The sequence below is a fragment of the Leucoraja erinacea genome, chromosome 18 (genome assembly GCF_028641065.1).
Source record: "Leucoraja erinacea ecotype New England chromosome 18, Leri_hhj_1, whole genome shotgun sequence".
Classification (NCBI taxonomy): Eukaryota; Metazoa; Chordata; class Chondrichthyes; order Rajiformes; family Rajidae; genus Leucoraja; species Leucoraja erinaceus.
The window spans coordinates 9,185,935-9,202,534 of record NC_073394.1 but is presented as its reverse complement, the minus strand read 5'-3'; the positions used below and the strand labels follow the sequence as shown (position 1 = coordinate 9,202,534).

General features: G+C 44.1%; 1 protein-coding gene across 4 annotated transcripts in view; it reads right to left on the bottom strand.

Moving 5' to 3' along the window:
• The window catches only part of pax6b (paired box 6b), a 34,378-nt gene extending 22,289 nt beyond the window's left edge, over nt 1-12,089 (bottom strand). The window contains exon 1 of one of the 4 annotated variants that reach the window (XM_055649255.1): nt 10,620-12,089. The gene's annotated coding sequence lies outside the window, so the exon portion shown is untranslated. Of the gene's footprint in view, nt 1-3,278; nt 3,568-10,619 lie in introns of those variants that run through there. The other 3 variants (XM_055649254.1, XM_055649256.1, XM_055649257.1) reach the window with 3 other exon arrangements.
• Between the last annotated feature and the right edge of the window lie 4,511 nt (nt 12,090-16,600).

Below are 16,600 nucleotides of genomic sequence, written 5' to 3'. Positions count from 1 at the left end.
GCTGGCGCCCGGTTTGGAAGGGAAAAGAAACTCCCGAGGGGTTGTGTTACGGACATTATTTACACGTTGGTCCACGCAGTTTGGACAGTCTTGAGTCCTCTGCTTTCTTTGCAACCTCAACAAGAAAAGGCCTTAAGGTACTGTACACCATAACGCACTTTTGAACTTAGTTACTCATGATTAACTTTCTTCCCCGGTCTTTAGATCTTCTTTATACTGAGGTATTCTGACACACGCTGTCTACCTTGCCCGGCTGCTTAAAAAGCAGTAACGGGAGGGGGTCAGAACTGATCGACAAAGACTACAGAATGTGAACAATGCTCTTTATTCTGCTTACAGCCCATACCCATCGAGCATGCACCCGACACCCCCCCCCCCCCCCCCCACCCCCCCCCCCCCCCCCCCCCCCCCCCCCCCCCCCCCCCCCCCCCCCACCCCCCCCCCCCCCCCCCCCCCCCCCCCCCCCCCCCCCCCCCCCCCCCCCCCCCCCCCCCCCCCCCCCCCCCCCCCCCCCCCCCCCCCCCCCCCTCCCCCCCCCCCCCCCCCCCCCCCCCCCCCCCCCCCCCCCACCCCCACCCCCCCCCCCTCCTCCCTCGCTACCCCCTCCAGAAATAAAGCAAGTAATTTCTGTTATGAGTATCTGGAGGTAATTGTGTTGCTGGTACGGGTTGTAAAGGGTTGTAAAAAGATACAACAGCTCCGCGGCGCGCTCAATTGCGCAGAGACAATTATAATAAAGGTCCCATTGAAGGGGTTTGCTAAAAGCGGGGTGCAATAACCAAATGGACCAGCTTTCATTTTTTTTTTTTTTTTGCCTTCTCTTTTCCCAAATACTGAATTCTGTTTCCTTTACCACCCTGAGCATGACGCGCACCCCCCTCCCCCCCCCCCCCCCCCCCATATCCAGCATCCCCACTATTCTATCTCAACTCAAATTCCTAAACCCTCGCTTTTTTCTCCTCCCTCCCCTCTTCTTTCTATTCATTAGAGATCGCTGGAATATAATGTATAGACTAGCTTTGTTATCTATTCCTGCACGCACACACTCACGAGAAAAAAAAAAATAACTTCAAACAAATACTTTCTCCCAGCATGCCGGCTCCCCTGCGTCAATATTTACAACAGCGAAGGGTGACTACCTGATTACCCAGGAAAGTCAGCGAGAAAGCGATGCCCGGCCGCTTAACTTCCCCAACTGAACCCAACAGAAAAACCGTCGTTGACCAGGACACTTCAACAACCTTCATTAGTCTTTCCTCGGTTTAGGAAGTGGTTGGTGCAACATTTGCAACATTTGATCAACATATACACAAATAAATTGCTATCTTTTAACGATGATGGATTTTTCTTACCGCAGGGCTGGAAATGCCTTCCTAATTAGTCGGATTGCAAAAAGCAATTTATCACTCCCCCGAAAATTTCACACGCTGTTTTACAGCCTTATCAAATTGTATTTTTAAAATAATAGAAACCAGCTGATATATTACAGTGTGGTATTTTCAGCCCACTGTTTACTACTGTCGACTCAGTGCAGAGAGAGAGAAAAAAACACAAGTGCTGATCAGGCAATTGTTTATCAAAGGCCCAAATACAGAGCCCCATCCTTACCCCCTTTCATTTTTACGCCGAACTGAGGGCGGCAGTCCACCGATTGTGGTCTTCCTCCGTCTGCCCCGCTGCAAATTTCGACCCAAACAGTAACACTGTTTTGGCTGCCCAGCCGTTCACGGCTGGCCGAGGGTATATGTTATGAACTATTCAATTAAACACCACAAGCGCACTAGAAAAGTCATAAAATCCCCGCGATACCTATTTCCATTTCTAACCTTTTAAAAAAAAAAATCGCTCTTGGAAATTCTGCCAAAGAACAAGGATCCTGGCACTTCGGTTTAGTTTAAACCGGGATTTATTTACCATTTCCACACACGCTGCTATTTTCCTGTTTTGTTTACTGTTAAGACGCATGCACTAGAAATACTTCTACCCATTTACAGATAAACCTGTACTGATCTTTTTACGACGTGTTTATTAGATAGCGCGGCCTGGTGAAGTCCATGTTAATTTATTTGGATAGCGAGTAGTTAGTTCAGAGTGAGATTTGTAAACTCCTGCCCTTTAAATGCTAAATGTCTTCCAGGCGCCTTGCATTGAAACTGAATTTGAAATTATATGTTAGATCTAAATGAGCTCTGAATTTACGACATCCCGAAACAATATATCACAAAATGAGATTGTTTTTTTTTCTTTCGCCGGCCTGTGCTATCTTTTAATTGTCGGCAAATTAATTTCTCTAAATTAAACAAATTTCGCAATACGCAAGTAGCGAAGCGGGCGATATTTATGCAATAATTTCAGGGAGCTGCAATAGAGAAGGGGGACACTTTGTTCGATTTTTTTGCGTTTTAGCAGGCACAAGTGCAGGCTGGTGCTAGCTGGCTGAACAGTAATTCCCAAGATGGGAATGAATAGTAATATCGAGGTTTTAAACAAACCCAAACGTTGGTACAGAGTAAATATGAGTTGGAAACATTGAGGAAGCGGCCCTAATGAATCTGCTGATTGCTTAATTCAAACTGACACAATACATTATCGGGTCATTGCTTCTGCATCAAACAGCTAGCTTTGGCCTAGAGTGAATTATTTTGTTCTTTCTTATCATTAATAAACATAAACTACTTATAAACATGCAGATAAAGTGACGTTAGACAAACCCACGTTATAGTATCTCTGATCCATTGCCGGCACGCTGACAGAGAGCTTGAGTTACATTCGCTGAAGGAGATTTTACTAAATTCTCTGGTTCACCTCTGAGAAATGTATTTATTTTATTGTTCAAATAAACGGATGCGTGGCGGCCGTCCACGGTTAAAATAAATCGCCAGCTATTAGTACAAGCCCAGCAAATGTACACAAATGAATATTTCCTCACGTTGATTGGGAGATTAGGGGGGAATAAAGCACTCCACAAGTTAAGACCGGCGAGCGATTGAACGCCACGGCGGTAAATTGACCTAAATTCCCATTCAATTTCCTACAGATTCCCCAGCTTTTGATATTTCTGCACGAAGAGTGCTCATGTGCCCAAAGCCATATTTCAAAACAAGCTGCCAACGACACAAAGCTGGTTAAAGTGTCAAATATGTTGACTAAATCGAAGTTGTGCAATAAATCGAAGATGGGAACTTACAGGAAATGTATCTTTCCTCGCGATTGAGGATTGTGAAAACAACATATTCAACATTCAATAACCAGCACGCAAGGAGAGCAAGTAAACTCACCTTCATGGGGCATTCCGACTCCTTGTCACCATGTCCTGCAAATAGTTAAGATGATGGGCGACTTTTTTCTAGCCTTGCCAATAAATTATAGTTTCTCCCCCACACACACACACACACACACAGCCAGACACACACAGACACACACACACACACGCGCGCGCACATGCACACACATGCACACGCTCACATACACACACACACAGGAGTAAATTCTTTCGAAAGAATCAGATATTGACAATGAAATCTGCTGTCACGGAGGAGATGGGGAGTTCTTCAGGCACACAGTGGGGGGGGGGGGGGAGAGAAACGAGAGAGAGAGAGGGGGAGAGGGAGAGAGAGAGGGGGAGAGAGAGAGAGAGTGAGAGGAGAGAAGATAAGAAAAGAGAAGCAGTGAGGAGTGTGTGTGTGTGCGTGAGAGAGAGAGAGAGTGAGAGGGAGAAAGAGGGAGGGAGAGAGAGAACACACCTAGCTGATTGCTGATTGTGCTAGTTGTATTAATGTATGTCTGAATTCGGGAGGTGCGCTCGCCTCGCCTCCACTTCACTGGCCCATTAGCAGAGAGTGACCTTTGTCATCATCAGCAAGCCAAACACTTCCTCCCTGCGCCTCTCCAGAGCGGGAAATGCACGCTTTGAAACCCACTAATCACTCCACGCGTTTTTTTTTGCTTTTGCACCACATGCAAATGCACACAAATAAATATTTCCTTATGTCGAGCAAAGCGGACGGCGGTTATGGTTGGCCCTCCTCGCTGTCGCGTTGGTCTCAATAGGAACACTCTATGGAGATAGTTTGTGCGTGTAAAAGTTTTTTGTCACAATATATGGAGAATCCGTGGCAGCGCGTGGCCATTTATATATACAGACAAAAAAATGCCCATCAAAACACAATGTACACATCCCCCGAACAACTGACAAATCCCACCGCGGTATTTTAGACCAATTGAACATTTTTTTCACCCCATTAAAGGGGAAAGTTTTTGTGTGGAACGGAATGATAACTAAAATTATTTTAAATATCAGGAACCAATCGCTTTGACAAGCATGGTTCCTACATGGATAGACTTCATTTAAAAGGATTTCATCTGTACACCAGGGTGACCTTTGTAAAGTAAACACGCTACTTGGCTGTGGGTATATTCTACATGGGCGCTGTTAATTATTATTTCTTTCTTTAAAAGTAATGCATGGATCGATGATGAATTATCACAGACACCTATCTCTGGAAATGTTCTACGCAGGGAGGGGAGAGATCCCAAACCCCCTTGACAGCGCTGATTAAATACACATTTACTTTGTGGATTCGCGACCTGGTAAATAGGCCTTAAGTGTCACCAGAGAAAACACTCACAATCCTCTCCCACGCGCCCTTTGTTAGCTCCGTGCCCGCTATTAGCTTTTCGGTGCCCAGTGGCAAGTTAAACCTCAACTTTTCTGAAGGAGATGGCCAACGTTTCAGTGAGAAAGGGGGGAGCAGCGAGCACATTTACCATTCTCTACAGAGCAGTGTGCCGCCTGTGTTAGAGCTAGCTGTTCACCGCAAGATCTAATAATTTAATTGATTATTTCCAATCGGCTTTTGGAATTTTAACTGGCTGCCAAAAATCTCGGGGAAGGCAAGTAAATGGACAGGACGCTGACCACACACCAGAACTACATTTGTTGAAAGCCCAAGTATTACTGCACACCTCAGTAAACACCAAAGAAACCCCCCCGGCGCCTGGTTTGAGGTTACAGAGGTAACACCAGTCTCGGCTTGGGGTGTCTTCATTATATATCCAATTGCAATGGAGCGAGGAAGAGAGAGTGGGAGAGGCAGAGAGTAGCAGACAGAAGTCCACACACTCAGAGGAGAGAGAGAGAGAGAGGGGGGGGGGGGGGGGGGGGGCAGAGGGAGAATCAGTGTGGGAGAGGGAGAATAAGAGACACAGAGAGAAAGAGAGATAAAAAAACAAGCAAGCAAGAGAGAGAAAAGAGGGCGGGGGTCTTAAAAACGCGGAAAGCATAAAATGAAGTCGTGGACGCATACACTTGACTTCTCTTGACATGTGAAAAGTGCTAAAAGTCAGACCTCATCAATAAAGTATCTTGAAAGTGAATAAGAGCACTGACAACCATTGCATTCCTAACTAAAGTACAATGCGGAGACAAACGACTCTGCCAAATGCTTAGCATGAGTCTGAAAAGGACGCCTCAATGGGATCTAGATAATGAGCTAGCCAGACCGTCATGCACTGTCATCTCGAGTCGTGCCGAGAGCTGCCACTCTCTTAATATGGATCCAACACAGTCTATCTTTCCTCCAATATTGCGGGATACCAGTGTGTGGTGGGGTTTTTTTTGTAAACCACGTCCTTGTCGAGGTAATCTGCGAACTGTTGGCCATCCGGAGAGTGGAAATGAATGAGCTGGGGGTGAACGGAAATGAAAAAAAAAATGTTTTTTTTTTTCAGGAGAGTTATAAGTCACGCTGTGATCGGGTACAGAGTTTGTATGGGAACGTCGTCCTTTTTACAGCGAGAGTGGAATGAGAGACATGGGGGTGGGAGGGGGGTGTTTGTAACTTCTTACAGTGGATCGCCTTCTCCGTTCTATTATGCAAAAGAAAACAGCACTCGTTTCACATTCAAGAATTTCACTCTCTGTAACACAAATATATATATTTGGGTTACACGGCCCCGGTGGCGGAGTTTCCGCGAATCGTTTGCATTCTCCCCCCTGCTAAACTGTAACCAACGCCGAAGAAGGGGAGAAAGATACAGGCGAAAGTATGTTAAAGTTTTGGCACCAGACGCGCAAACAACTGCAGGCGTTGAACAGACAGTAGTAAGAAAAATAAACTTTTGCAATTCAAATCTGCAACAATTCATTCGCCAACCACAGATATCCAGCGATGGAATGAGGGCCTGGCCACAGCGCGCAGAAACTTGCCGGGCTGATAATTTATTCCAGTAACAGACAGAAGTCCACACACTCAAACTCTTCCGAGTTTCGCACCAGACTTCAAACAGAAACTCCACAGTCGCGACAAAATAAATGCACATGACTTTTTGTTAAAATGAAAGAGAGGGTACAAACCCGTTCCTTGTCGATCGGCTGCTGGAATGGGGACAGCTTCGAGATCTTTGCAAATTAGCTGGAAACAATGGTGCATTAGTCAGACTGTGATTATTTGTAGGGTAGAATCCGCCCCGCCGTTCTTTTTAAGACAATTTTAAATTAATCTTCACCTTTTTTGTTTTTAAATTGCGGACGTTTAATAAAAAAATGCTCGCTTCTTCGGTTCTGTAACTTGTTGGGACGAGAGATTTCGTTGCTTCTCAAGAAACAAAAATTAGAAGAAGATAAAGTCGGTTCCTTTCTAAAATCCGCAGGAGACGATGGTGATTTTTTTTCTCTCTCTCTCTCCCTCTTTCGTTGCAAGCTCAATTAGCGCAGTTGGGATTAACACGCACTAATACGGGCGTTATTTCCCCCCGGGGCAAAATGTTCTTTGTGGGCCCCGAAAAAAAAAGTTTTAAACACACACAACACCCACACACACAAAAAAAAATATGCAGAGGGAGAGAAGTGCTGAATGCAACTGACGTCATTCTGTAGGAGAAAGGGACTTATTAAAGCGCATCGGCTACAGAGCCTGGGATACATTGGCTAACATGGATTTATCAAGGAGTTAGAAATAGGCGCTAGCAGCCAATGGGAAAGCACAGTAGACAAGGTTTATCATTACAATAAATCTCCAATTGTTCTGGCTGTACATTTCCTCATTGCCTTTTGTGCGGCGTTTTAAAACATCATCCCTGCAATCATATACACACATACATTTTTTTTTTTAATCAACCAGGCCCGTGTGGCGTGTACAGTTGTTGTATCTGAATAAGGTCCTTCCTCTTAAAATGTGCAGAGATTAAAAAGTTATTACCTGATCCAAAACTCTCCTATCTGTGGGAATGTTGAGGTTGGGTGTGAGGGAGAGGATGGGAGAGGGGGAGAGGGGGAGAAGGGGTGGGGAGGTTGATTCTGGAGAGAAAGAAATCCCCTTCGACTCCCCTCTCTGGAGTTTAGGGGAAGAAACGGAGTGACGCCATTTTACTGAACATGGCTCTCCCCAGCTTTTGGAAGGAGGGAAAAAAATGCAGTTTCAAAAAGTCTGTTATATTGAAATATTCTGAGCTGCTTTACCGCCGAGGAGGCATTTAAATCAAACCATCCAAAGGCATCAGTCGGAAGAAGCACCAATTAATTTTTATGTAAATCGCAGGGGGCTTTAATAAAAGTTAAAATGAGAATCTCACGCGGAAGTTCTGCTTTATTTTTGATGGGGACACCGATTTACAGAAGATAAATCGCCATGCCGACTATTACTTTTGTTATTACTAGGCCGCGGGCTCTAAGTAATAAAGGTCACTTTAATTTTGTTTAAAATTGCCCAAAGTGTACAAGTGGAAAGAGAAACCCGTGGACAAGAAGTATGTCAAAAAAAAAATCCATGCCTTGTTAAGAGCGAGTAATCTAAAAGACGTTCTTCTCTTCACCTAGTCCAGTGAGGAGAAACGGACAAGAAAGTTGCCTAAACTCTGGAAGTAGGAATATACCTCAAACCAAAGTGTTCGAATTTATGTTTGTCTGGTCCTTGAATGAAAAGAAATATGAAACCAACGTTACAAATAGATTCTGTGAAATCCTGCAGTGTGAATATGGGGAGGCCATTGAACGGCGGAAGGGTTATATATTTTTTGCGAGGCCCAGCTATGATTTGAAAGTTTGTCGTAACAGCCACGCTGGGGTCGACCACCCCTTCTCCGTCCGAAAATAAACAGTGTTCCTAATTCATATCCAAATGAATAATGGAATCCATAAGTATGAACACATGCAAGGAAGAGTGAACGGGCACCCTGTTTAAGCATGCCGCTTTGGTACAGAATTAATCAAATATTTGTTTCTTTTTTATGATAGTTGAGACTATTGGTATTTTTTTGTATTTAAAAAAATCAATGAGGATTAAGATGACCACGACTACACAACAAGAGCCTCTTGCCTGCGATTTAATGAAACTCATCATTACCATTAATGCAGGTTGCTGCGATTGAATACCTTTTGGCTGAAAAATAGTGTATAAAATCACCCAATTAAAGTAATTATAATAAAACATGCTTCGCTTATCTATGTAGACATAATGGCAGAGGTTGCGTCAGCTCATAGACTCTACACAAACCCCCCAAAATGACCTTGTCGAAAAGTATATTAAACCATCTGTGCAATGCGTTAGAACAGGTCTTCTGACAATCCAAGTTTGAATCTCGCTAGAATTCAGTGACTTTCTGGTCCATAATATAGTACAAAAACAAAAAAGACTGGGGAGAATTGACTCCCCTCCCAAGGCCTTGATGACAATATATGGTCCCAGCGGAGCTGATAAATTGTTCAAGCAACGTTTTTAACTGTAACCCCCTCCCCTCCTCCTCCGACCCGCGATCCCACTCAACATCAAGAAGTCCAAATCACTTAATGGTTCTAGTACAAAAACTGACCTCGACTCATTGCATTAGCAAACCAATCTACCAAATTCCCTTCACAATCCACAGAATACTTAAAGTCCTCTTGTCTGGTCCACTCGGTAAACCGTGGAGATGTACGATTCTGACAACTTATCGCGGCACCCGTGCCTCGCGGATACTTTATGCCTGCCTGTGTATTGAACACAAAATATTTTCTCAGCTATAACACCGACACACAAAGTGAGATTAAGCCTATTTCTCTGCGCCTATACTCCGGAGAGGCTTGGCCGTCTCTCCCTGCTCAGTTTTCTGGTGTCATTCGAAAAGGCTTCATGAATATTGAAAACAAAGTCGATGTTATCCGACCCCGGGAGGAAAGACACCCCAATATTCCATCAGTCCCGGAAACTTATCATACATGGAAGATCTACGCGTTTCATTAATACCTCGGGAGAAATACTGGATCAGAAATTATCACATGAGGTCAAGGAGAGAGTCTCTTTGAGAACATATTCCCGGAGAAACATATTATGTTTAAATGTGTATTAGTCTCTTTTGGTTATTCGGGCAAAGGGGGCTTATACTCGGGTAATTATGTTACAGGCCTAATCTCGATATGGCAGCTGGATAAACAGTATCTCAGATAAACATCTCTAATTAGGGAGGAGGGTCTGTAATGCAGAACGCTCGATTTATTACCGAGGTATGGCCCACTGCAGTGAGCCCCTTGTACAGTAGCACTTCCATCCAATACCTTGCTCCAGCCGTGTCCACGAGAACGACCCTCGGCTACTTATCTCTCTGAATGATTTATGATCCTTACAAGGGGGGAAAAGTGAGATGAGCACAGCGAGCAAAGTGGAGCCGCTTAAGGTGAGTTGGTCTGTTTTTCTTTTGTTTAACCCTCAACTATACTTCACTGAAGAGTTACTAAAGTTCTAATTTTGATTGCCACAAAAGGGGCAATTAAGAAGTAGAAACCTCCACTTAAACTGGGCTAATGATTTACCTTCTATGACGTTTTCTTTACATTTCCGAATGCACCTTTGATGTGCAACCACGGTTGATGTACACAACTGCTTATGATCACCCGATCTATGGAACTTTGATCTACATCGAGGTAGTACAGAGATTCCCCTAACGTAAACCCGACCCTGAAAGCTGTTAATAATGTTCGGTCCGAACGGAGACCAGGGATCAAGTCCTTTTCTTTAGCTGTCTCTCTCTCTCTCTCCAGGAATTAATTCTCTCGTTAGGCGAGCAAAGCGCATTATTTAGCTTTCCTTACTTTAATTCTGAGGTGTGCTAACACAGGCTGGTCTTTAGAGTACACGGGCCAACCATGTATATCTCCTAGCACGATCTAAGCATTTCAAAGAGCGGGGTGGGTGATGCAAACGGAAGAATTGACAAGGCTAGAGGTTTGTAGCGTCTCCGCGCCACCTGTTAACAGGGGTTGAGACCAACTTTGTTGCCCGTCTCTTCCCTCACTCTCTCCACTCAACCCCTCCCCGAACTGAACGGTTGTAGCTTCCTGAAGCATTACATATTTTAATTATATCCGCCTTGACTGATTGCAAGTGGCACCATGCCCCCTCTGTAAAAGGTCCTGCACTCGCTAATACATCGAAATTTCCTTTTTTTAAAAAAAGGCTCAGAAGTTAAAATCAGCCCCGGTACAGATCTGAACTGGAAAGATGTTAGAGGAAGATTTGTAAACAAAAATAAATACAAGCGATCAAAGGATGGGAACGCACCCTGGCTTAACAGAATGTAGAACAGATAGGGGAGGTACTTGCAACAGCGAGTAGCGGCGAGGTAAAGAGAAGGAAGGTTCACAGTACCTGGATCAATGGCGGTGATCAAAAGGCTCTCATTGTCTTCCGGTGAGGTGGCTTGGAAAGAGTCAGGAAAGGGGGTTTTAGTCGCCTTATTTTTTCAGACCGGGCTCTCGCTCAGAGTTTAAATGTCACGGGGACCACGGATCGGCTTTTCGTTCAACACAAACTTTCCCCCTTAATATCAGTGTCAGCTTGCCGCTGATTGGACCGGGCGCCTGCGTGACGCAATGACACCCTGTGCAGACACAAGGAGCCGGGCTCGTTTTAAGTGGAAACGCGACTGGGTTGAGGAACCGTCCCACCCTTCCCCGCCGCTCCCTCCTCCCGTGTTGTGAAATATGGAAAAGACCGGAAACACTCAGGGAACGCTGATTCCTCTTTTGTGCCAAACTTCTAATGCCCCTTTAAGAAAAGAGCGGCCTCATGCTGTTTCCCCTATATGGCAATTTATTCTAAAGCAACATTGCAAGTAATGACTATAAACTTTTCATACTTCAGAGTACGATTGGTGCTGGTAGACGGGAAGTCAGGAGAATACACTCGTGTTGATGATCATAGAAGTATGATCCGAATTCCATGTTTGACATAGAAACATTAACATCCAGTTCTGCAATAAACACATTGGCAAATCTTCAAATGCCAATTTTCAATACTGTAACGTCGCAATGATCGTATAAGAATCGGCCAAGTTCTGCAGGTGCCTCGTGGCCGATTCCTTTCTCTGTACGTGTCATCCAATTTATTTTGTGGTACACACACGTACCACCGGGTAAAGAAAGTGATGTTTATCTGGTGTGAAGTATGAGACACCAGCCACCATATAACAATTATTCACGCAATTAAGTCCCACTGCCTGACATTAAGTGGGGAAAGATTCGCCAGGGCTAATAATTACTTTATATCATTTATCATTCACCTCAGTTCTACGGCCGGTTTCTCCGTGATTTAGTTCGAAGTCACCAATAAAGTCAACATTGATCTATTGGCGCTCGGTTCTGTTTATTGAAAGGGTTCAGTCAGGTAGAAAAATCAACTTTCTGCGTCTGCCTGGATACCTTCATTAAAACGGTAACTAGCCTCGACTCAATGGAAATAGATCGAACGTGTAAGCCCTCAACCAGCTTACCTGACCCTTCTTCTTAACCACTGCACCGTCTCCACACGGGCCATGAAAATATCTTAAATACTTGTCAACAGCAATGAAATCAGGGCTCACACTTCCTGTCTAATATAATGCGCTGCTAAGTGACTGATGCTTCAGGTTGTATTCCACGGAAGATCACGAAATGCAGGGGACACTGGATAAAGAGCTCCGAGTGTCGCTCACCTCCTTCCAAATCATGACATTTATGGCTCCCCGGTTTGTTACAAAGGAATATCTGAGGTCATTCGGCCTCAACATATAAAAACACAAACACACGTGTCCATACAGATCCAGAGCGCGTGGTCTGTATGTCCTTTAATGTCCGTTTTCATGTACATCTGACACATTGCATGTGCCATGCACATTTCATACATACATGTACATTCTTCCAAATAGACACACGCTCTTATATAGGTACAATTAAGTGTACTGAAGTATCTGTGTGTGTGTGTCCGTCCGCTCAGGGCTTGTCTAATGGGTGTGTATGGGTACATTTGCACATCTTTAACGATTTCTATCAGCCTGTTCGAACATTTAATTACCCAGGCATCTCGTTCAATGCCAGTATAGTTTTTTTTAACTGATTTTCAGATAGGCCATTATTTACACATATTTTGCAGAGTAAATAATTGATTAGGATCTGCCCCCACAAAGCCACGGTTTACCGCTCAGAACTAAACATTCAAAGAAAATAATCTGCACGCCTGCACCGCTTTTCCTTTCTCTATTCCGACTGAGTTCGATTATCAACCCGAAAGTTGCATTGAAGGGTCGGAGAACAAAAATGACCCCTTTGGGTATGTTACCGTGAAACAGGCGATTTGCTTTTTTAACCATACGTACCTTTATCCATCTGTATCTAGATAGTTGTGTGTGTTTTTATACAAAAGGCATTAAGTATATTTTATTTTATATATTTTATTTTATATATAAATAAAATATACACACATACATTAAATAGCAGATATGAATAAAATATACCAGCATGTCTATAGTTGAAGGGGTATTTGTGCAACCGGTTTACGGGGCTTTGCCTGTGGTATACTAACACGCGAATATCCATTTTCCAAATTGGGCAGCAGAATAAGCTATTGTCCACTTCTTTTTATAGAAGGTAGGATGTTTTGTCACGTTGTGGCTTTCTGTTTTATGTCAGACTAAGTGAAGTAATGGGTTTTAAAATAAATGTGTGTGTTTACCATGTCAGGAAGGACACAGGAGCAAGCAGTGTTTACCTCCACTCTGGCGATGACTTGACAATATGTTGGCCAGTATGGCAGGAAGTCAGCGGATAATGTTTCAACAGTTTTATTTTAATGAGAAACTGTAAGCGAAAGGTGCCTTGCTAATGATGCGACCTTTCGCTATTAGGCGCGCTGTGAAACCGTGCAACCGACCAGGGCTCTGAAAGGAGGGGCTGGAAATGGCGTGTTGTCCCCTTATCTGTCCCTCGGCAAAGGTAAACGGAGCTAAAGCAGCCAGGTGTTGCCTCTTCCTCTCCAAACCACACAACTCTTCAAAACGAGTTCATCCGTGAATCAATCTGTGCAGCCTGACCCGTCGCCGAAGCGCAGGGTTGTTTACATGACTTACATCACGAGCATTTGATGAGTTTATTTTTTTTGTGTGTGTGTTTAACTGTGGTTAGTGTCAGAGGGAGTGGATGGTGACTTCGAGTTAATGTGGTGTTCCAAATATGGGTTACTTCATCTGGGCGGCTTTTGTGCCAAGTGACACGATCTGAGGATGGCTGGCATTAGGTGTAACGCGGGGTACATTTGAAGCAAGTATAGACACCAGTGTCTCTAATTAGAGCCTCGCTACACTAGGTGATAGAATACTTTAATATCAGGAACATAAGTAAGATTAGGCCACGTGTTCTTGATAGGAACGTGGTAGATAGGTAATTAACAAATGAGATTTTTCCCCCTTGTTTATTAATTGAAAAAGAAAGGTTTTATGTAGTACAACTTCAAACGGCTCCCAAAAGCAAGTCAGAGCGAAGAGATTTGGAAGTATAGACACCGTTGCTGTGATTAATAAGTTTCTACACTGAAACGTAAACACAAGCCCTCAGACCATAAGGAGTGGAACTTTACTTTTAAGTGGGAGTGTGTTTTTGTGAATTTCATAGTCCCAGAGGGGGGCAATATGTTGAGTAGAAGGTAATTGTCTTCAATTCTGGTAGCATCAAGAATATAAAATATTTGGAGTCAATTGAGTATCATCACTCAATTGCGCAGCTGCGGAAAGCACCTTTATAATACGCCCGTTAAAATATTTACCTATGTGAAACTGCTGAGTTGGTTTTGGGTCCGATTATTAAATAGAAGATATTCAACTGTCAGAATATGATCAGAACTTTAGTAAATAATGCTTAAGATGTCACATTCGTATTTGGAGTTTCTTTATTTGATATCACTTAACTGACAAACATACTAGTTATTCGCTTTGCATTTTACGCGGGATATTGCTATTTTAAAACGCACCCTACATAGACAATGATATCTTCGTTTTCAAAATGTAGGTGTGATCCATTATTGCCCCTGATAATAAATTAATATGCCGCTTGGGTTCATGCGCGATTTCTGACTCCTTGTACAACTTCAAGAAAAAAATAAAGAACTGGAAGTTGTATTAATGGGCTGCTAGGACTGATGTATGTGACCATGCACGATGCTTCTGCTGTGAGGCCAACAAAAGAAAGCCGCTGTCTCTTTAATTATGGCATTCTTAACATGAGGTGCAGCATTCGCTACAGAAATTTAAATAATTAACCTGCCTATTCACGCAGTTTAAGCAACATCGTGAAGCTGGCCCGCGCAAGCTAAAATCGATTGCCAAAGAGCGGGAGATGACTAAACCGCGGACACAAGCACAGAGGGATTTTTTAAACAAAATCCAATTTGCCGGAATAACTATGGAAGCTGGAATTGAACGAAAAGGTGTGACGGGAAGCGAGAAGCGCCACAACGAAATACGGAGCAGGTGAGATAACGTGGATTGAATCCATTGTAAGATTTCATGCCATTGCATCTTTACACAACACAGCGGGCAGCATCCAAACTAAATGAAGGAGCTGATTTACAGCATTGAAAGAACAATTAACTCCATCAGCAGTGTAATCCGCATGCACCCTCTCCCCTTCCCCACCAACATCCCTCACCCCCAACCAGCCCTCGTTTAGCACTCACGACCTTGAATTTGACTGGACTGTTCCTCGCTGGGTGGGGCATTTCTGAAATCCCTCCAGTTAAATAAAGCAAGTAATTTCCCCCCCCCCCCCACCGCCCCGAAAAATAATACTGTAATAGTTATTAATGTAAATATAAACATATTCCGAATAATGGCAACGCTGTTTGTTTCAGAATCATTTAGGCACATAATGAGAAACGTCCTTTAAATAACTTTTCTTTTTCTGCCGATCTATTTAGTTTTCTGAGCTTTAAAACAAAAATTGAGTCCACACAATTACTATTTACTTTCGGGTTGGGAATCCATCCGTTTGCTGCAGACTGTCAGCTGAGGGAATTCGCGGTAGAAATTTCAAAGTGGGGAAGGCGCTTCAGGCACAATGAACACCAGGGCACTTTCTGCGGGGGTCGTGTCCTTCAGGGGGAAGCAAAAACAACACAGCTATAACGAAAAATAAAACGTGGTGACTCCAACTGAACAATTCTCCAAGGTTCTTGGTCGGAGTCGATGCCACTGGTGGGCACATTTGGACACGTCTTACAGTAAGCTGTCTGTCCCCCGTCATTCACAGTTCACCTCACTGTGGCCGCTGCACCAGGCCCGTTTCAAACACGCGTTGCTTTGAATCGGGCGTTTGCAAAGATTTTGATGTCTAACTAGGTGACCCCCCCACACCACCCCTTCCCCCACCCTCTCCCGCTTGTTCCTAATAGCCTCACAAAACGTTTATCAAATGTGAATTCCCCAACGTTTACAGCGCCGATCCGGAGTCTAGACAGCACCGGTTATTTTAATATTAGCAGCCGGCTAGTGGTTACTGGAAATTTATATTAAGCCAAAAGCGCCTGGAAGGATTAGTGTTAGTGTGTACAGCGATCCGGTTACAAAATGCTGCTCCCGATTATCGTTCCAATGTTATACCTTGTAGTTAACTTGGATATACACCGCCCTGTCTGAACAATTCGTCCGAAAAAGGAGAGCTGAAGTGAACCGTTACTCAAGTCCTAAACAAGTTTATTTATTTAGCGATTAATAAAACCCGCTGATTTAATTAAAAAGACACACGTCATGCATAAGCACGTGTCTTTAAAAAACTGCATTCTGTGTGCATGCATGTCAACATAGTATAGTTCTCCCTATTTGTAACTTCGAAAAGGCCAGGAGGACCTGGTTGGCGTTGATGAAACACTCAGAGATTTCTGGGGTTGTCTAGGGTTGCGATATTCCCAGGTTCTTGCTGCGAGTGTGGCTGCGGGTTTAACGTTGTTCCTCTTTTTTTGAGCTGTGGCTTTGAATACGACCCCCCCCCCCCCCCCCCCCCCCCCCCCCCACACACACACACGCAGTAAACAGACGCTGAGAAGTAATTGTACATAGCTGACATATGTCAATCCAATTGGCAAGTCCACGCTAAACAAGCATCGAAAAGATAACGTTTGTGATCGAACGCCGGGGATCCGGGTGATTTACTGCACGGATTCTGGTTCAAACACACATGCACACTCACATAAACACAGGGGCATAGACAAACACATACTGGCAGTCACGGTGGCGCAGCGGTAGAGATGGTGCCTTACAGCAAAAAAATGCAGCGCCGGAGACCCGGGTTCGATCCCGGATACCCAACTCTGTACCGAGTTTGTAC